The 22,748-nt window shown below is 44.8% G+C and overlaps 1 protein-coding gene across 1 annotated transcript in view; it reads right to left on the reverse strand.

Annotated features, from left to right (window-relative positions):
- Nucleotides 1-9,525: 9,525 nt before the first annotated feature.
- The window catches only part of LOC126295394 (uncharacterized), a 766,077-nt gene continuing 752,854 nt past the window's right edge, over nt 9,526-22,748 (reverse strand). The window contains exon 17 of the mRNA XM_049987875.1: nt 9,526-9,612. The gene's annotated coding sequence lies outside the window, so the exon portion shown is untranslated. The remainder of the gene's footprint in view (nt 9,613-22,748) is intronic.

Consider the following 22,748-nt stretch of genomic DNA (forward strand, 5'->3'; position numbering starts at 1 on the left):
TAGTGGGCTGCGATGCTCCTCAGAGGGACTTGACAGTTGGTGGCAAACGCTACTTTCTAGGCTCTGTACGTCCATCTTTTTTAGCGATGGTCGCGGGACTCGGCTGTTCCATTGATAATGTCAAACTAAACACCTTTTGGCGGTAAATTTTCAACCTTAATTTACGCCATCTTCAGGCCCCTGACAGACGTGTGGGAACAACCTACCTCACATGTGATCGGAGAAGGGGCCGACAATACTGGCGTTAGTAGACATGTACTTGCTGCAGTGACCACCAGACTGGTGCGGTTTCAATGTTTACTTAACAGTGCGCGGCTGCTGTTTGAAGTGGCCACTGCAGCAAGTACATGCTAATAGCGGTACTGCCGGCCCCTGCGTCCATTGTCCCTACTCTTCGGCCAGGGGCCTGAAGATGGCGTAATGAAGGGCCGAAACTGGTTGCTTAATAAAATAAGGTAGAAAATGTATGGCTGTAAGGTGTTCAATTTGACTTCACTACCTTCTTGGCGTCTTTAGGCGTTCACTACTTACTAGATTTGTAAAGAGCGACGTGACGCGACTAGAGACACTTCCCAACACGTCTAGACAAAGCTTCGTCATATTTTCACTGTGATTGTACTTTCGCGACTGGTACTTGTTTGGCAAAAAAAAGTTGCCCTCGTATAACGGACACCGTCACTGTATCAGTGAGAGTACAGTTGCGCGATTCCAAATGAACGAAATGGCACCTGCATATTCCAAAGACTGCAAAAGCCAGCGGAGTACTTGTCTGACGGAAACGTGAACAACGGGTACTGGCAGAAGTCTGTAGGTGCCTGACGCAGGTATTGCGGGGAACAGCCCATTTTTCAACGATTTGAAGCAGCGTCAGCAACGTAAGCGCATCGACATAAGTGGACAGGTGTAGACACAAGTTCTCGTTCACATTTATAAATACAGACATCGCCGACACTTAACAGGCGAGTGGTTCGCCGCAGCGTGCAGAGGCAGGAGCTGCTGCCACAGCAGGCAGGTGAACGGCTTCTAGCAGCTACCTTCACATCAGTACTTCCTTTATCTGCGAGTCAACACTGGCGAACGCGGAATCATAGAGGCCACCCTGCCTCGTCACACTGGCACAGTAAATATGTGGTTACTATGTGAAATGCCATACTTCACACCTCTTACAAGACTACGCTAATAGCAAAACTACACATACTGGAATGCTGCATCTGCCTGCTATCGATCTGGTAAGAAATTGGTATTTTCACAAAAAAAGTACAAAAATAATCCACACTCACAAGGCTGACAACATTTAACTACGTACGATGATCATAATTTAGTCCCTGTCATCCTAGCTGCTCCTCTGTTTCTCTTCCTTTCCTGTGGGCTTTTTTCTTTTTCGTGAGGCCTTGGCCTTTGGAGCAAACTTCGCCATTTCATTTCCAAAAAACAATAATAAAAGGAGGATGCGGACGGTGGTGAAACTGCAGGAGGACGGGGTCAGGAACTGGACAGACACGGCACACTTCGTAAGTCGGCACGATTTTCTGTCCCATTATGCAACCTATAATCCCAAGATTTCTACTGAGAGTAATTAAAGTAGTACAAGGCGTATCCGACGATTTGCGTGGAAGAACGTTCCCACACCGTACCCGAATTACAAGGCTGACCCAGTGGTGATGGAATAGGGAGTGGCACACCCGGGCCGCAAAACGCTCTGATGCGAAGCGCCTATGTGTATGTGTGTGTCGCAGCGACAAGTCTGGTCCTTGGAGGTGTCAGCTGGCCTACTCTGCGAGGAGAATTCGTCGGCGCAGCTCTCCGAGAAAGTTAGCGTTCGTATTAGAACTGTGTGGCAGACAAGGCATCGAACCCAGTCCATTGCGATTCGCGGGCTGCACCTTATCGTACTGCGCTGGACTTTAGGTGCGGTCAGCATTTGCTGTTCGTCTGCCGGTTGACCCAGTCCCCCAGCGCGAGTGCAGGAAGTTTCGGAATGTCGGAACCACACTTGAGCCGCTTTCGATGAGGGGTTACCAGTCGCTCAGAGACGTGGACAGTCGGTCGTAGACTAAGCGGCGTAGGACGATGGGAAAACAGCAAATGTGTCGAAAACGTGCTTGTGCAGCAAAGTGGGCGAGGACGGTAGACTTGCTGCTCCATTGTACTCTTCGAGATTGTAATGTAATGCGTTGGGTTGGGATGCGTTGTTTAGGAAAGGAGACCAGACAACGAGCTCATCGCTCTCATCGGATTAGGGAAGGACGTCGGCCGTGCCCTTTCAAAGGAACCATCCCGGCATTTGCCTGGAGCGATTTAGGGGAATCACGAAAAACCTAAATCAGGATGGCCGGACGCGGGATTGAACCGTCGTCCTCCCGAATGCGAGTCCAGTGTCTTACCACTGAAGCACCCCGCTCGGTACTCTTCGAGATCAAACAGTGAATGGCGACAGCTGCTGCCACCTGCTGCGACAGTTGCGAATCGAAAATCAGAATGCAGAGGGGGTGGAACCTTTAAAAAGTCACGATAGCGTCAGCCCACTTACAGCCAGAAAAGACAAGCTCGTGCCCTCAGATTCCTGGTTTTGAGCTGCTTGCAGCTGTCCTGCCCTAGAGGTCAAGGGATTTTCACGTTTTTCGTCTGATGAATGCAAGTTTTTAGCCGATTACGAGGTTCTGTACTGGTGTGAGACTGGGCTCCACACAACTTCTCCTTAGCTCTAAGATCGAGCAACTTGTGAATAGATACAGTAGGTGCTTAGGCGCGCGAGAAATTATGCAGAGAAATAATATTATCCTAAAAGTTTTTATTCAACTCATCAGTTTATGTTTAGTAAATTGGTTTTAATTTTCGACTTGGACTCAGAAATGACCTACGCAACTGTATTTACCATATGGTTATTGTATTCGACAGTGATATCTGTTGCCATATGCATCAACAAAATAAAACATAGCATGAAGGTAAAGATAAAACATTGTTTATCAATGATAAGAATGATGTCGATGTTAAAAAGTGTTCATTTAGTTAGTCGGATTTTGGCTCACAAGAAAATTTCTGACTATAAGTGACTGTCAAAATCAAACAGGAACAGAGAGAGATAGAAGAGAGAGAGAGGGAAAGAGGAAGAGAGAGTAGGATGGAGAGAGAGTGAGAGGTTAGACAGAGCGAGAAGGAGGAAATAGAGAGAGACAAGAGAGAGACAGATGGTTCAAATGGCACTATGGGACTTAACATCTGAGGTCATCAGTCCCGTAGACTTAGAGCCAGTTAAAGCTAACTAACCTATGGACATCACACACATCCATGCCCAAGGGACGATTCGAACCTGGGACCATAGTAACAGCGCGGATCCAGACTGAAGCGCCTAGAACCGGTCGACCACAACGGCTGGCAGAGAGAGAGAGAGAGAGAGACTGTGACGGAATATAGCAGATGAATTACACTGAGCAGGAGAGAAGATTAAGATTTAGTATAATAACAGGTTAGTGCTTACAATTATTTTAGAGTAATTTGTCGATGTGAGCAAAATAAAGTACAAGTAAGACAGGAGTAAGGGGGAATAGCTTGTAATGATTTACAAGTGCAGGTAATGCAGAACTGGAGTGGAAAACCTTACTGGCAATTGTAACAAACTTGCAGGTAATGTGTATGCATTCTCTGCAGTGTTGTTCGCCAGTACTGTATCATATTTGTAGATGATACACCATGACTGTCTGACCATGATCTTCTGAGAGATAGAGAGAGAGAGAGAGAGAGAGAGAGAGAGAGAGAGAAAGAGGAAGAGAGAGTATGATGGAGAGAGTGAGAGGTTAGACAGAGCGAAAAGGAGGAAAGAGAGAGAGACAGAGACAGAGAGATAGGGATACAGAGTCAACTAAATAAATTAACACTCCAAATGATTCATTGTTTTGTGGTTTTCATTGGCAATTATGAAGTAGTTCTACCAAGCAGCAACAGGAAAATCAGTTAACTACAGAACTTTTACTGCAGGCAGAAGTATCTCCAACATCCTGATATCTATGGTTATACATATTTAACAAACCATATCTCATCGATGAAGCAAATTTTGGCCGTGAAATCCTCCACTGCACGACATTGTCTCTGTTCCTTCTTACTTCATAAATTCAAGGCAAGAATCATCACAATATATACCTTCATTTTATTTTGGTCATTAAAAAATAAGTGTCCTTGATGTTTTTTTATAGATAAGAGATAAATATTATTTAGCTGCAAATATTTTGTTGTGATATGCATAGTGTTTGCTAACAGCACATATACGTTATCTTAAAATTAACGTTATTTACGCACATGGGATAGTGATTTAGCATTTACTATACACATACATATTTTAAATAATAAAGGCAATCAAAATGGGCCGCTGGTGACCAGTACATATCTTACAACCAAATATTTACCATTACATAAATAATTATAGACTACTGACGATGCCTCTGCAATTAAGTGAAAAATGTTTGGGAAAAAACAATAACATCCAGAAGAGAAACATGGTTGAATTAGCATCTGAGGAAAAGTGTCTACGCATATTTAGTATGGAATTCTGAATGTTGCACAACAAGAGAGCAGACAATTAAAACTGTTGTGAAACATTACTAGTAGCACATGTTTGGAAGTTCTGAACTTATTTTAGCGACAAGGTACTTCGGGTAAAACTGTAAAATTGTAACACACAGACAACAATAATTATGGTAATAGCACACATTTCTTTGGTATTCTAACTCGCCAGTTACAAACATGTAAAACACTTAAAAAATATTACACTCAGATCCTTACGACATCTGAGTGAAGGAAGTGTGTCTATATTTGTACACAAAATTTGCTACCTCTGGGACTGAGCCGCAGTGAGACTTGTCAGAAGCGAACGCCAAACAGGAGTGACGACGCACTTCCAGGTGACTGAAAGTTTTAGCACTATGTACTCAGTACACTTTGGGGCACGATTTAGTTTCCGTTCCTAAAAATTATATTTTCAGTTTCACTGGTCCTTCATTATACCACAGCTGTTAAGCAGCCTTCAAACTGTAGGCCACAACAGCTTAACAAGATAAATTTATAAAAGTTACACAATGTGTCAGAGAAATAAATAATCAGTGCTGCAGTGCATATTAAGCTAATATGTCGTATATACATTATGAAAAATATGAGTAGGAGTATAACAACAAGAAAATTACCAAATCGTTCAAATCTCTGCAATTCTTTTAACTGTTAGAGCTCCACAGCTGTGGCAACTAAATATTCATTGGTACCTTCTGTGTATCGGCTACTGGACACAGTATAATGGAGAAAATACATTTAGTGCTACACACCTTATGTACTAAAACATAAAAAGTAAATTATTTGTCTAATGGTAGAAAAGATGATGCCGACAACAACAACAACAACAATGACAACAACAGCAACAAAAATTGCACTCAGGGGCTGTCAGCACGAGTGTCTTCTCATGTGCAAAATTAATGAGTACACCGTAGAAGCTTAAATATAGAAATGTATACAACACATAGACTCTACGGAAACTGAGCATTGCACTATAATTTTTCATGTGCCATTACGGACAATAGCAATAACACTACACACATTTCATGTGGAATAACATTGTCCTATGGGTCAAGAAGACATGAGAGTTTCATTACTGCTCTGCAGAAAAGTCAAAGCCGTATCAGTTGGGGGACTGATGACGTTAGCTGTTTAGTCCCCCTTAAACATCCCAACAGCTACCACCATCACCGCCGTATCAGTGGATATGCATCAACAAACACAGACTGAACTACTTTCCTCGTATCAGCCAAACTAAACACAGTATCTAGCACACGTAATAGCAGTAAATGGCCGTCTCAATAATTCAGAATATTCAACTTCACTGCTGCAAAGGTGCCCCATTCCTCACACGGTTCTCGTACTTGCTGTCTCTTGAAGATGGCACTTCCAAACAAATAGGGAGCACAATACTGCATGTATAATACTGTCGTATAATCAAGGCATAAAACTTTATTCACACTTTCAGAAGAGGATTTTGCCCTAGAAACGAAATGTCTGTGGTCCACTAGCAGTATGAATGAAGTGCGTTCATAGTACCAGCCAGGAATTCTCTGTCATCTTACTTGAACACAGCACAGAGTGATATAACTTTGTATTTATGTAATGTTGGTGAAATTTGGTACAAATAAATGTGGTTTGATATTGTTGTATCTTTTGAGATTGCTGTACTATGGAGTATTAGGAGATGTTTGCAGGCACATAAAACTGAAGACTGTTGTGGAACATTATAAGCTGAAAGACAGATTAGTTTTACGTTTGCAACAACAAAAGTCCATAGCTGAAATTTAGCATTAATTAATGTAGTATCTTCTAAATTCGTCAGCTATTTTCCTACTACCCAAAATTTGTGGCGTTATTCACTAGCCTGGGTAGTAAAACGGTTACATAATATGATGCTGCAGCCTGATCAATAAAATAGTATTTTGCTGTTTCTTATCTCCAATTAAGAGCAATAACAACAACTAATCGCATATATGTGCTACTGGTTTCCATTGCAGTGCAGATAAATATGCTACTCATGTGAAGAAGATTCACTACTAAAATTTCGAACAATGGTGAAACGCATATTACATGTAACCTAGTTTCATTTTACACATTCACGTGTTCAGTTTGTGGTAGTGCTATGAGGGACACTACAATTTTAATCTGTTCCATGATGGAGGGATCAAATTTGATAGCTTTGGAATAATTGCACTGGGATGAATGAATGATTAGGCAAAGTTCCCTTTTGCTTTTTACACAAAACCCGGACTTCGTCGTGCTGCCCAATGCTGTACCACAAAACTGCGAAAACTGTATAGAAAATAACAAATTTGTAACAATTATTGTATATAAACACTGCAATTCGAGAATATTAATCCGTTTTAGATTTACAACTTCCTGATTATGTTTCTTTTGTGTATTTAAGGTGTAGGATTCTACAAGTGGAGTGTATTAGCTACTATGCTGTACCCCAGAATACACACACCTCATGTTCAGGAAGCGCAAGTACCAAAGTACCTCTTGATCAGTTGCGCTGAAGAGGAGTGTTATTCCACGAGAGCGTGACTCTGGAAGAAGTAGAATACACTACTAAGTAGCCTCTATTTATCTGCTAGCCAGACGTATATGTAATCGCAATCTTTTCTTAGGGCACATACAGAGTCTGAGAAAGCAATGTAAATTACTAGCTATGTAACAACTGCGGTACATTTCGCCTCACATCTCTGTAAGGGCACACAGACAACATATTGACCATCAGCAAATGCCGTAATTTTTCCTTTCGGGTCCTCAGTTACTATACTTTTGTTTAAATTCCCGGAGATACGGAAAACCTGAAAAAATACTAGATGGTGAAACTAGGAAATTGCTGAGAAAGTGAGCTATCGCTAAGCAGACTACGCAGTTTAGTAATCACTTTTTTCACTGCATGGTTGGTGAGCGAAACATTGATAGAGCAGTGAGCAACGATTATTAATATTGAAGAACAAAGGTGTGCCAGAGGATGTCAAATTAAACAACTTTCAGCCTTCAAAGTTCCAACCTGATTTATATGGGAACCAGTTTCAGCGTTATACTATGCCATCTTCAGGCCCCTGACCGACGTGTAGGAAGTATCTACCTCGGTTGTGATCTAAACAGGGGCCAGCAGTACTGGTACTGGTAGGGACTTGCTACGGTGATCACTTCAACACTGCCCTGCTGACCATCACCGCTGTAACAAAAGTCTACCAATACCAGTATTGCTGGCAGCTGTTTGGATCACAATCGAGGTAGATACTTCCTACACGTCGGTCAGGGGCCTGGAGATGGCGCAGTGTAGCGCTGAAACTGGTTGCCTAATAAAATAAGGTTGGAAATTTGACGGCTGAAAGGTATTAAATTTGACATGCTCTACGTCCTCTGTCAAACAGCCGAGTCCCTTAACCATCTCTAAGAAGATGGACACACAGAGAAAGGTGTGCTGCTTTTTGATTGACTTATTGTGGCAATTGTGGACTGTTTGTGAGTACTTCTTCACTGTCTTATCATCGAAATACTTCTCACTGTTGAATAGTTCTAACATCAACTAGAGCAGCCACCACATCTTTCTTAATAAGGAAGTGCAGTGTCGACGTTTTTTATAACTTTGCAACGATCCAGAAAAAATGAATTCGCAATGAAATATTTATAGATACAAACAAAATTTCTACTCAAACTGTTTTAAAACTGAAGTGGCAAATGAAACACGCGTTTCTAAACTTATCATTATCTTTAACCTAATCAGAGAGTTTTGAGTTGTAGCGTGTTGAGTAAGTTTAATATGAGGTGTGTGAGCATCATGCTGCAGCATTCACATTCCACAATTCAATATTTCATTTTTAAAATTCCATTAACGACTTTTTGGCACATTGCAACCAGACTTCTGTGTAAGTGATACTGAGAAATTACTCGGCAAGACTTCACTGGAATTGACATAATGAACACGACTTTAGCTGGGCGTAATCAGCGACTACACAGTCACACTACCACCTCCACATCCGTCACGTCTAGCATTTGTCATGTGTTATTTGTTGTAATAAGCACTGTCAGATAAGGAAATGACGTCCGCCAGAATCGTTTGTTCTTTCACAGGCAGATTCGGTTTAATGGGAAGATGTAGAATGGAAAGCCACTGTAGTCAGACCTTTGCTTCACACACAATAAAATTTATTCCAAGGAAAATAGTAGTACTCTGCGGGCGTGCCACACAGGTTGCACTTAGAAATTCAAAGCTCCCGTTGTAATTCAGTTTATCTAGATGACTCTGTCACAGAGAAAGTGTTTGAATGTCTACACCGTGACCGCTAGTTTCTAAGGCGTCGATAGAAAATAGACTCACACGAGAATCTTTGGCTAGTGAGCGATCGCAAATTTTCTGCTGCGACGAGTTCACGTCTCTCGCACACTATGAGTTTTGCCGCGACTGTTCAGAAACAAACAGGGAGCGAGAAGGTGCAAAAGAAATGTAGTCGGCTTCAGTCTGACGGTAGTCACACAGTAGACGTGAAAGTCCGGGATCTAATCCTGCACGTGCTCACACAAAACTCTAAATATGTAGCTTCTCGTCAAAGTATGAGAACAATAAAAAAAAATGACACGTTTCGTCTCGAGAGAATTCCAAGTAAACGTAGTAGACAGTGAAACCGCCACTATTTTTGCAGCGACGTGAGTCTGTTGAGCAGAACCGTTGCAGGTCCCCGCTGCCACCGGTGTGACTGCTGGCCCACGCGCTCGGGTCCGTACACCACACTTTACCCTCTTCGCCTTTGTTTTTCTTAGCATATTTCTTCAGTAGCTTTATTTTTATTTTCGGAAGTCATATGTGTTGAGGAACTGTACCCTGGTGCCACTAACACAGACGTGTACATCAGGAGACGGCGTGACGGGCAGTTTGGAGCGCCGAGTCGCCCGCCGCTGGGAGCAGGCGTGTGTTGCCAGGGGCGCGGCTGCCTCCCGCAGCTCCCGGCCTCGCGGCGTGGAGAACTGCGGCGGCCCCTGGCGGCGAGGGCGCCGAGTCACAGCCGGCAGTTGCGCCACCACCACAACCACTAGCAGGCGTCGCTTCTGGACAATCTTTAAGCAAAACACCAGACTCATGAAAGCAGCTGGTACAAGCAAAGCCATATGCGGCTTGTCGGCTTGTAAACGTTAGAACATTTCGCTAATTTCACTGAGCAATAAATCTACGAGTAGCGTCACACTTTTTTATGATTTATTCACTTCTCCGACTACATTGTAATTCTGTCACAAACAGCAAAGGACTTGGAAGAGCAGATGAATGGGATGGACAGTGCCTTGAAAGGAGGATATAAGATGAACATCAACAAAAACAAAACGAGGATAATGGAATGCAGTCGAATTAAAATCGAGTGATGCTGAGGGAAATGGATTAGGAAATGAGGCACTTGAAGTAGTAAAGGAGTTTTGCTATTTGGGGAGCAAAATAACTGATGATGGTTCAAGTAGAGAGGATATAAAATGTCGACTGGCAATGGCAAGGAAAGCGTTTCTGAAAAAGAGAAATTTGTTAACATCGAGTATAGATTTAAATGTCAGGAAGTCATTTCTTAATATATTTGTATGGAGTGTAGCCACGTATGGAAGTGAAACGTGGACGATAAATAGTTTGGACAAGAAGAGAATACAAGCTTTCGAAATGTGCTGCTACAGAAGAATGCTGAAGATCAGATGGGTAGATCACATAACTAATGAGGAGGTACTGAATACGATTGAGGAGAAGAGGCGTTTGTGGCACAACTTGACAAGAGGAAGGGACCGGGTTCGTAGGACATGTTCTCAGGCATTACGGGATTACAAATTTAACATTGGAGGGCAGCGTGAAGGGTAAAAATCGTACAGGGAGATCAAGAGATGAATACACTCAGCAGATTCAGAAGGGTGTAGGTTGCAGTAGGTACTGGGAGATGAAGAAGCTTGGACAGAATAGAGCAGCGTGGAGAACTGCTTTAGACCAGTCTCTGGACTGAAGACCACAACAACAACATCCACTTCACTACAATCTGGCCCCGCCGAGTGGCCGTGCGGTTTCAGGCGCCATGTGACGGGTTGTGCTGCCCCTCCCGCAGAACGTACGATTCCTCCCTTGGGCATTGGCGTGTGTGTTGTTCTTAGCAGAAATTAGTTTAAGCAGTGTGGAAGTCTAGAGTCCGACGACCTTAGCAGTTTGGTCTCTTAAGAATTCACACGCATTTGAATATTTTGAACTACAATCTGCTCCAGACACAGACCCACCGTCGGACGGCTGCGATTATTTTCCTTACCAACTTAACTTGTATTCATTGGCATAACACTTAGAAGGTGCAACAGGTCTACCAAAGAGACTGCTTACATTACACTTGTCCTCCGTATTCTGGAGTACTGCTATGCGGTGTGGGATCCGCATCAGGTGGGAGTGACGGATGACATCGAAAGAGTACAAAGAAGGGCAGCTCGTTTTGTATTATCGCGAAATAGGGAGATAGTGTCACAGACATGATACTTCAATTGGAGTGGCAATCATTAAAACAAAGGCGCTTGTCTTTGCGACGGGACCTTCTCATGAAATTTCAATCACCAGTTTTCTCCTCCGATTGCGAAAACATTCTGTTGGCAACCACCTACATAGGAAGAAATGATCATCACTATAAAATAAGAGAAATCAGGGCTAGCACGGAAAAATTTAAGTGCTCGTTTTTCCCGCGTGCCGTTCGTAAGTGGAACGGTGGAGCCGGCAGTGGTGAGCGAGCGGTTCTTGGCGCTTCAGTCTGGAACCGCTCGACCGCTACGGCCGCAGGTTCGAATCCTGCCTCGGGCATGGCTGTGTGTGATGTCCTTAGGTTAGATAGGTTTCAGAAGTTATAAGTTCTAGGAGAGCGATGACCTCAGAAGTCGAGTTCCATTGTGCTCAGAGCCATTTGAACCATTTTGGAACGGTAGAGAGACAGCATGAAGGTAGTTCATTTTAGTCTCTGCCAGGCACTTTATTGTCAACAGCACAGTAATCACGTAGATGTAGACAGTTTTGTCCCGCGATGTTGGATAAGTATGGGGGCACCATCGGGTGAGGCATGTTTTACAAATGCACCGCTAGAGGGCAGCTCCTGCTCCGCTACTTGTCAGGAAGCTTTCTAGTCAACAAAAGTGGTGCAAAAGTGTTGCTGCTATTTTCGTACGCTGAAGAGCCAAAGAAACTGGGACACCTGCCTAATACCGTGTAGGACCCCCGCGAGCACGCAGAAGTGCCGCAACACGACGTGGCAGCACGCAACCAATGTCTGAAGCAGTTCTAGAGGAAAATTACAGCATGAATCCTGCAGGGCTGTAACACTACGAAGGCGTGGAGATCTTTTCTGAAGAGCACGTTATAATGCATCCCGGATATGCTCAATAATGTTCATTTCTCAGGAGTTTGGTGACCACCGGAAGTATTGAAACTCATAAAAGTGTTCCTGGAACCATACTGAAGCATTTGTGGACGAGTGGGGTGTCGCATTGTCCTGGTGGAATGGCTCAAGTCCATCAGAACATGAATAGATGCAGGTGATCAGACAGGATACATATGTACGTGTCATCTGTCAGAATCTTATGTAGACGCATCAGAGGTTCCATATCACTCCAACTACAAAAACCCCACACCATTACACAGTCTTCACCAGCTTGAGCAGTCCCCTGCTCTGATGCAGGGTTCATCGATTCGTAAGGTCGTCTCCATACACTTACACTTCCATCCGCTCGATACAATTTGAAACGAGACTGGTCCGACTTGGCAATATGTTTCCAGTCATCAACAGTCCAACGTCTGTGTTGATGGGCCCAGGCGAGGCGTAGAGCTTTGCGTCGTGCAGTCTTCAACGGTACGCGAGTGGGTCATCGGCTCCAGAAGCCTATACCGATGATGTTTCGTTCAATGGTTGCCCGGCATTGAAAATTTGTGGTAGGGTTGCTCTTCTGTCACGCTGAACGACTCTATTCGTAGTCGTCGGTTCTGTTCTTGCAGGATCCTTTTCCGTCCCCAGCGATGTGCGAAATTTCTGTTTTACAGGATTCGTGATATAGACCGTGCCATCCTGAAATGGTCGTACGGGAAAATCCCCACCATCCCTACCTCGGAGATGTCTCTCGCACGTCGACTACAACGCCACGTTTAGACTCACTTACATCCTGATAGCCTGCCACTGTAGCAGCAGTGGCCGATCTAACAACTGCGCCGGGCACTTGTTGTCTTACATAGCCGTTGTCGACCGCAGCTCCGTATTATTCCTATTTACATAAGTCTGTATTTCAATACGCATGCCTATACCAGTTTTCTTGCGCTTTAGTATATTGCTTCTGGAGATAAACTACAATTTTTGTTATCGTGTTGTTAACCTGTTTTAGTATATAGAACAGTTTGCACAATACTGTGTTTTTTTTGTTTTTTACTGCCAGTTTGACATGTGAAACTAAACTAAAATGGCCATCAAGTTCGCTGCCTGCAGATAGAAGACGTGGATGTCTATCTGTACCAGACACTCGGATAAGATGGAAGAGCGTTATTTGGGGGACTTGGACCAGTTGTTTTAATTCGAGGTAAAAGGGGCACCAATTTATCTTCGAGGCATGTGGAATAATCCCGCTGGGGATGGCCACTGTCCCAGACGATGTTTATTTGTCGGAAGGTGCGACTGTGCTGACAAATGGAAGAGCAAAATTTCACTCACAGGCCCACCAACCGATTAAGAAGTTCATGAAAACGTATAGTCCTCCCAAGCACATGAAAAGAGCAGACGTTAATTTTAAGAGCAAGGCGGCAACAGAATCCAAATAGGTAAATTCCGCTGTTAATATTGAAACTGTAAATAAAAGATGGATAACAATAGAAAGGAAGCAGGAAAACTGCAGAAAAACATCACCAAAGGTAAATATTCGTGAAGAGAAAAGAGAATCAAGAAGCCAAAGAGAAGAAACGCTTCTACTTGCCGGCCGCGATCATCAGATGTAAACAATGTACAAGATTACGAAAATAACTTCGATGAGTGGGATGAAGATGAGTTTGTTGGGTGCTCCAAAATCTGTTAAGAAATTAATGAAAATGACCGTTGGATTCAGTGGGTTTCCTGTTCACGACGGTCAGATGGATGTCATTCAACAATTGGTAGCAAGAGTAACTCCTCTGGTAAGAGAAAGTTGGGCTAGTGCTTGAACAAAACTAAAGTTTATTAGAAAAGCAAATGTTAAGTCAAGCGTTATAAGAAACTGATAATATTGTTTTGACCTGAAGTACTTAATAGTATAGTTCTGTATTTATTAGAGTATATTTCAAATAAAAGTATGAAATTTTAATGACTCATTTCTTATGGCATTCTTCATGCTTTCCCGGCGATCTGTTGACGTCTTGGATATTCGGGAATCCAGCCGGATGTTCGCGTCGTTGTATCACGATATTTCAACAGCGTGCTTCGCTGTCTTCTTCAGGTGCTACCTGAGACTGGTCCTTGGGTCTTCTTTATACTTTTTTTAAATTTTTAGCACTTTTTATTCCCTTCTCATATGGAGAAGGGCGGGCTGTTCTAGAGCGTGCATATTGCTCTTTTCAGCCATTGGGTAAAGTTTTTTCTGTTGTGGCAGTGTTTATTTTTCTTGCTTGGGGTGCAAAAAGGGGGGGGGGGGTTTCTCCCAATCGGGAATTTATTTGCAGGAGTTAGTTGGGGACAGTTCCGGTATTTACCTTAGCGGCCAAGGAAAACCTTCAAAACCCGGCCAGAACTGCTTGTTTTGTGTTCTCTTTATTTGCCGTCCTGCTAGCTTTTGCGCTGGCGGTCACGACGGACAAGAGTGGCTTCGCGTCTTCTGTTACGCTCCTCTTCTCGACTCCTTTCCTTCTCTTCTCGCTCTCTTCTATACTTCTCCTCTCGGGCTTCCGCCTTTCTTCTTATGCCGATGTCGGGCCAGCTGCCGCCGTCTTCCCACACGCTGCCCCTGGCGGCGGGGGCAGGCCGCCGCACGGGAGCGCTGGCCGCCGTCGCCTCTCCTCCGGCTGCCGCCGTTGTTGCCGCGGCATTGCCTCCTCCTCTCGCTGTCGCCTGTGCCCACCCGTCGTTTAGACGGCAGCGGGAGGTTGCCGTCTCCTTCTTCTGCGCCGTCTCCTCTTTCCCTGGAGCGCCGCTTCCGGCGCTGTGGCGGGATTTCGGCCGTGGAAGGCCGGCGTGCGCGCCAGCTGGCGCCCGCCGGCTCGTCTCCCAGGGGCGGCTGCCGTGCTGACGGCCGCAGCCGGCGCACCTGGCGGCGATGCGGCAGTGCTTTGCCACGTGCACTTGAAGCACTGTGGGAGGGAGGGGGGAGGAGAGATTCCGGCTCCACGCGAAAGCCTAAAAGCTTTCGGACGCCGAATATGTCGCCGCCGTTCTGTGCCGCTGTGGCGACGATGAACAGCGGTGGTTTCTTCTTGTTAGTATGTTGTGCAACCTGACGGTTGCATCGCCGGTTGCGACGCAGCCCTTCTTTGACTGCTCGCTCCTTAATAAGCCGAGGCAGTCCCCTCCGGAGCGCCTCGGTGACTTGTTTGCGACGAATCTTGTGATCCGTCTCACTTCTTCTCGGGACGTCCACTAAATGAACGGCTACGAGTTCCTTCAGGTCCCTGTGGTCGCAGCGCTGCCCCACGTCGTCGAAGATTCCCACCCACTCGACCTCCCTGCACTCGATGTACAGGGCGGCAGCGGGGGAAACTTCTTCTTCTTCTGCCACCGAGCTGCCGCCTCTCGTGGCATCGCGTCCTATACTGCTAATTTTCACCGTACCGCGCGCTGGGGTTACGACAACTTGCTCCCTTGCTGTTATAACAGCACACGACAATTTACCTCCCCGCACGCAGTGCGGTCTCCACGGTCACCTCTCCCACAGAGGCAAGGCACCGCGTGCTACGCTGACCCGCGCGCTGTGGTACACGTGTGAAGAGAGACAACACATCGAAACTAACCGTGATGCCTGTATCTGTGATGTGTTGCTGGCACAGTCGTTGCAGGAAATCGAGTTCCAAATGTGATGTGCACATTTACCCACATGTGGTGTCAACATCATCTTCAGGTATTTCGCAGTAGGGTAAGTTGCTGCGCCAATTTTGCTGACAATAAGTCGCAGTGGAACCCCACCCTTGTGAACCTTGGAGAGTCCATCACGTCTAGGTGGTGCTGGCGCTTTGGAACGCAGCTTCTTGATGACTTGCTCAGGCAGACCAGTCAGAGAAGTTAGATGAGTTCCTGCTACATCTGAACCCTTGTCATCCGAACATCCAGTTCACAATGGAAATGGAGATAGATGGACTACTTCCGTTCTCGGATGTTCTGGTGAAGAGAAAGGCAGATGGCACACTTGCACAACTGTGTACCGCAAACCTACGCACACTGACTTATGCCTACTAGACAGCAGTTGCCGCCATCCGGCACAGAAGAATGGAGTGCTCAAAACACTTGTGCATAGAGCACAAACTCTGTCAGATCCTGATAGTCGGGCCACAGAAATAGAACACTTACAGTCAGTGTTCAGCAGGAATAGGTACTCCTCTAGAGATACCCAGAAGGCACTTCAACCTGCCAACCGGCCAAAGAATCCAGAAGAACGACCACAAGAGGCAAAGAAGATGACATACCTGCCAGTTAATTACGAAATTGCGAAATAAAATTGCTTTGTATTATACAGATAAATTTTTAAAAAATCGCGAGAGTTCTAAGACTGGTGTTTAAAAACTTCTATACAGATTTGTTTACCTAATTTCAAAAAATTTTCTACCACATTTTGAGACAGATAGCAAAGTAACCTTCGACAAAAATTTTGAAAAAGTTCCAGACTAACTGCAATAAGTTTAATATTCCTTACGACAGCTATTTCATATTTGTTATCATTTTGAAAAAACCTGCGAATACAATGTAGGTTAGACTATCTACACATGTGGTAGTTGTCCATGTGAATAATTAAAGATTGTAGTTTTGTATTGGTACTCATGTTTAGTTTGATTTGATGTCCATATTGCATCTATAGTGACCTTCACTAATTCGCACTGATTATATGGTATACAGTAACTATAAACGCATAGAATACATATCGACATGTACTTGTATTTGACAGTTCTTTTAGTATTAAGTACGATTTGACATTTATTAGACAGTTTGTTTACTAAAATGCCCCATGTTAAAAAGTACAATTAGTTAAGTCAAGAAATTGTTATATTTCACTGACTGGATTTTGATGTGAATTGTATCTATAACCTGAATATGTGTTCTTGTCAAATTTACTGTATCTTTTCGTGTTCCAGCACTTTATAAAACACACAGTCACGGCACTATCTCGTGTGAAAATTGTTACAGTTTGAGACATGAGGGCTCCAAGCGGTGAGAAAGCAGGCTGTCACGTGTGTCGTTTGTTTGCTTTTTCCCTTGTTTTGTTTTAGGGCGCAAAAACAACTTAGGTCAGTCGAGGGTACGTCAAAACCGTATAATACTGAGAAAAAAAGAGTTAATAATGACGATACGTTAAGCCCAAGTGATGGAAGGGAAGACAGCGAGAAACAGAGAATTGAGAAAGGTCCAGAAATATGCCACAGAGAAACAGAGGATAATATTTGATTTAATTATTTTCTACAAGTACTTAATAATTAACGAAGTGGTTCCATGCGTTAGTAAATTGCCAAGAGACATCAGTTTTCGTGAAACACGTGTAAACACATCCGAATCACACTGATTCAGTGCCATAAGCTACAGAGAATGTAAACACGTTATCACGCATGAGAAGCATATATTTCTGTTTTACTGTTATTGTCACAGGCACTGCCCTTGACATATTAAAAATTTTTATGGAGTCTAATGATTAGCTCATTCTCACACTTCACTCGAATTCCTGATACAGGAATATTTTTACATTTTTATAAATGTAAATACATTTTCTTCAAAGGAGCATGTGTTGAATATTTATGCCGTTTGTACCTCGGATTTAGCGGCAACTACGGAATTCGTTTCCTCTCTCTTGGGGAACAGTTTTATCGCTTTTCACGGTTTATTATCACGTCTTTGTGGACTTCCCTTAAGCTACAGATGTGGTGGCTTATTTGATACATTCTGCATTCACTGATGTGATTGAATGTGTAGCGAACAAATCTGCACACTGTTCGGTAGACATAACACGCCTTTTTTGCAAAACTTCAGGTTTACTAGCAATTTTCTGTTTTAAAGGAAGTCGACATTATTCAGTACACATCACTCCGTTACAGAAGAATCCTAGATAAACTGTCTTGTAACGCACCGTTTCACAACTTCCAGGGTCCTTAGAATGACAAATGTGGAGCCACGTTTTAGCTATAGTCGATTTTTATAGCTCTGAAGCGCCAAAGAAAGTGGTATAGGCATGCGTATTGAGATACAGAGATATGTAAACAGGCAGAATACGTCGCTGCGGTCAGAAAAGTGTCTGGAGCAGTTGTTAGATCGGTTACTGCTGCTACAATCGCGGGCTATCAATATTTAAGTTAGTTTGAACGTGGTCTTACAGTCGGTGCACGAGCGATGGGAAACAGCATCTCCGAGGTAGCGATGATGTGGGAATTTTCCCGTACGACCGTTTCACGTGTGTACCGCGAATATCAGGAATCCGGTAAAACATCAGTTCTCCGATATTGCTGCAGCTCGATAAAGATCCTGCAAGAACGGGACCAACGATGACTGAAGAGAATCTTTCAAAGTGACCAGAGGTGCAACCCTTCTGCGTATTGCCGCAGATTTCAACGCTGAGACATTCGACGAAACTCCGTTGATATTGGCTTTAGGAGCCGAAGGCACCCTCGTGTACCGTTGATGACTCCACGGCGCAAAGCCACATGTTGCGCCTGGGGCCATTAACACCGACATTGGACTGCTGATGACAGGAAACATGTTGCCTGGTCTAACGACTCTCGTTTCAGATTGTATCGAGCCGATGGATGTGTGCGGGTATGGAGACAACCTCACGAATCCACGGACCGCGCATGTCAGCAGGATATCGTTCAAGTTGATGGAGACTCTGTAATGCTGTGGCTCGTGTGCAGCTGGAGTGACATGAGAACTCTGAGACATCTAGGTACATCTCTGACGTATTCCTGGAAGCACTCTGTAGCAATTCTGGACGTGTGGGGTGTCGAATTGTCATTCTGGAATTGCCCAAGTCCGTCGGAATGCACAATGGTTACGAATGGATGAATGGATGCAGCTCTCCTGCATGGGTATGCAAGAGAGCTTCTGGAAGGTAGGACACGAAGTACTGGTGGAATTAAGGCTGTGAGGAAGGGGTGTGAGTCGTGCTCCGGTAGCTCAGTTGGTAGAGCACTTGCCCGCGAAAGGAAAAGGTCCCGAGTTCGAATCTCTCGGCCCGGCACACAGTTTTAATTTGCCAGGAAGTTTCATATCAGTGCACACTGCGCTGCAGACTGAAAATCTCATTCTGGATTATTGAGCATATCTCAGATGCCTTGCAACGTGCTGTACACAAGAGATGTCCACCACGTCGTACTCTTACAGATTTATTTACAGTCATTTAGGATTCATGGTGAGTTCCATCTCTTTGGGACACTTAAGGATTCTCTAATACGGGTTACAATCTGAAGTTGATGAGAGTGTAATTTGAGTAATGAAAATTGAGATACGAGCACTGGTCAAAAAGACTGACTGACGGCGAAAGCATGCTCGTACGCAATACTGGCATTGAGACATACCACGTGACAAAGATAAACGTTGCATGTAAAGGAAATGTTGCCTGATATCACCAAATTACAACATTTGAGAATAAATATGTATCCCATATGTATAGAAGGCCACGGGGCTTACCGCATTGGTAGCACTGGTCCCCGTCAGGTCACTGAAGTTAAGCGCTATTGGGCTGGGATAGCACTTGGATGGGTGACCATCTGGTCTGCCCAGCGCTGTTGGCAAGTGGGGTGCACTTAGCCCTAGTGAGGCAAACTGAGAAGCTACTCGATTGAGAAGTAGAAGCTCCGGTCTCGGAAACTGACATCGGGAGTGCTAACCACATGCCCCTCCATGTCTGCAAACAATGATGTATATGGGCTGAGGATGACACGGCCGCCAGTCGGCGCCATTGGTCATTCATGGCCCGTTCGGAAGGAGTTAAGTTTAGTTTTTAGGTACGGAAGACTAGCAGCAATCGCAAGGTTATTTCAATTCATGTTGTTGTTGTTGTCTTCAGTCCTGAGACTGGTTTGATGCAGCTCTCCATGCTACTCTATCCTGTGCAAGCTGCTTCATCTCCCAGTACCTACTGCAACCTACATCCTTCTGAATCTGCTTAGTGTACTCATCTCTCGGTCTCCCTCTACGATTTTTACCCTCCACGCTGCCCTCCTATGCTAAATTTGTGATCCCTTGGTGCCTCAAAACATGTCCTACCAACCGATCCCTTCTTCTAGTCAAGTTGTGCCACAAACTTCTCTTCTCCCCAATCCTATTCAATACCTCCTCATTAGTTACGTGATCTATCCACCTTATCTTCAGTATTCTTCTGTAGCACCACATTTCGAAAGCTTCTATTCTCTTCTTGTCCAAACTAGTTATCGTCCATGTTTCACTTCCATACATGGCTACACTCCAAACAAATACTTTCAGAAACGACTTCCTGATACATAAATCTACACTCCTGGAAATTTAAATAAGAACACCATAAATTCATTGTCCCAGGAAGGGGAAACTTTATTCACACATTCCTGGGGTCAGATACATCACATGATCACACTGACAGAACCACAGGCACATAGACACAGGAAACAGAGCATGCACAATGTTGGCACTAGTACAGTGTATATCCACCTTTCGCAGCAATGCAGGCTGCTATTCTCCCATGGAGACGATCGTAGAGATGCTGGATATAGTCCTGTGGAACGGCTTGCCATGCCATTTCCACCTGGCACCTCAGTTGGACCAGCGTTCGTGCTGGACGTGCAGACCGCGTGAGACGACGCTTCATCCAGTCCCAAACATGCTCAATGGGGGACAGATCCGGAGATCTTGCTGGCCAGTGTAGTTGACTTACACCTTCTAGAGCACGTTGGGTGGCACGGGATACATGCGGACGTGCATTGTCCTGTTGGAACAGCAAGTTCCCTTGCCGGTCTAGGAATGGTAGAACGATGGGTTCGATGACGGTTTGGATGTACCGTGCACTATTCACTGTCCCCTCGACGATCACCAGAGGTGTACGGCCAGTGTAGGAGATCGCTCCCCACACCATGATGCCGGGTGTTGGTCCTGTGTGCCTCGGTCGTATGCAGTTCTGATTGTGGCGCTCACCTGCACGGCGCCAAACACGCATATGACCATCATTGGCACCAAGGCAGAAGCGACTCTCATCGCTGAAGACGACACGTCTCCATTCGTCCCTCCATTCACGCCTGTCGCGACACCACTGGAGGCGGGCTGCACGATGTTGGGGCGTGAACGGAAGACGGCCTAAAGGTGTGCGGGACCGTAGCCCAGCTTCATGGAGACGGTTGCGAATGGTCTTCACCGATACCCCAGGAGCAACAGTGTCCCTAATTTGCTGGGAAGTGGCGGTGCGGTCCCCCACGGCACTGCGTAGGATCCTACGGTCTTGGCGTGCATCCGTGCGTCGCTGTGGTCCGGTCCCAGGTCGACGGGCACGTGCACCTTCCGCCGACCACTGGCGTCAACATCGATGTACTGTGGAGACCTCACGCCCCAAGTGTTGAGCAATTCGACGGTACGTCAACCCGGCCTCCCGCATGCCCACTATACGCCCTCGCTCAAAGTCCGTCAACTGCACATACGGTTCACGTCCACGCTGTCGCGGCATGCTTCCAGTGTTAAAGACTGCGATGGAGCTCCGTATGCCACGGCAAACTGGCTGACACTGACGGCGGCGGTGTACAAATGCTGCGCAGCTAGCGCCATTCGACGGCCAACACCGCGGTTCCTGGTGTGTCCGCTGTGCCGTGCGTGTGATCATTGCTTGTACAGCCCTCTCGCAGTGTCCGGAGCAAGTATGGTGGGTCTGACACACCGGTGTCAATGTGTTCTTTTTTCCATTTCCAGGAGTGTATATTCGATGTTAACAAATTTCTCTTCTTCAGAAACGCTTTCCTTGCCATTGCCAGTCTACATTTTATATCCTGTCTACTTCGACCATCATCAGTTATTTTACTTCCTAAATAGCAAAACTCCTTTACTACTCTAAGTGTCTCATTTCCTAATCTAATTCCCTCAGCATCACCCGATTTAATTTGACTACATTCCATTATCCTCGTTTTGCTTTTGTTAATGTTCATCTTATATCCTCCTTTCAAGACACTGTCCATTCCGTTCAACTGCTCTTCCAAGTCCTTTGCCGTCTCTGACAGAATTACAATGTCATCGGCGAACCTCAAAGTTTTTACTTCGTCTCCATGAATTTTAATACCTACTCCAAATTTTTCTTTTGTTTCCTTTACTGCTTGCTCAATATACAGATTGAATAACATCGGGGAGAGGCTACAACCCTGTCTCACTCCTTTCCCAACCACTGCTTCCCTTTCATGCCCCTCGACTCTTATTACTGCCATCTGGTTTCTGTACAAATTATAAATAGCCTTTCGCTCCCTGTATTTTACCCCTGCCACCTTTAGAATTTGAAAAAGAGTATTCCAATCAACATTGTCAAAAGCTTTCTCTAAGTCTACAAATGCTAGAAACGTAGGTTTGCCTTTTCTTAATCTTTCTTCTAAGATAAGTCGTAAGGTCAGTATTGCCTCACGTGTTCCAACATTTCGACGGAATCCAAACTGATCCTCCCCGAGGTCTGCATCTACCAGTTTTTCCATTCGTCTGTAAAGAATTCGCGTTAGTATTTTGCAGCCGTGGCTTATTAAACTGATAGTTCGGTAATTTTCACATCTGTCAGCACCTGCTTTCTTTGGGATTGGAATTATTATATTCTTCTTGAAGTCTGAGGGTATTTCGCCTGTCTCATACATCTTGCTCACCAGCTGGTAGAGTTTTGTCATGACTGGCTCTCCCAAGGCCGTCAGTAGTTCTAATGGAATGTTGTCTACTCCGGGGGCCTTGTTTCGACTCAGGTCTTTCAGTGCTCTGTCAAACTCTTCACGCAGTATCGTATCTCCCATTTCGTCTTCATCTACATCCTCTTCTATTTCCATAATATTGTCCTCAAGTACATCCCTTATGCTCTCTCTGAAACTCTGT

The sequence above is a fragment of the Schistocerca gregaria genome, chromosome 11 (assembly GCF_023897955.1).
Source record: "Schistocerca gregaria isolate iqSchGreg1 chromosome 11, iqSchGreg1.2, whole genome shotgun sequence".
NCBI classification, from domain to species: domain Eukaryota; kingdom Metazoa; phylum Arthropoda; class Insecta; order Orthoptera; family Acrididae; genus Schistocerca; species Schistocerca gregaria.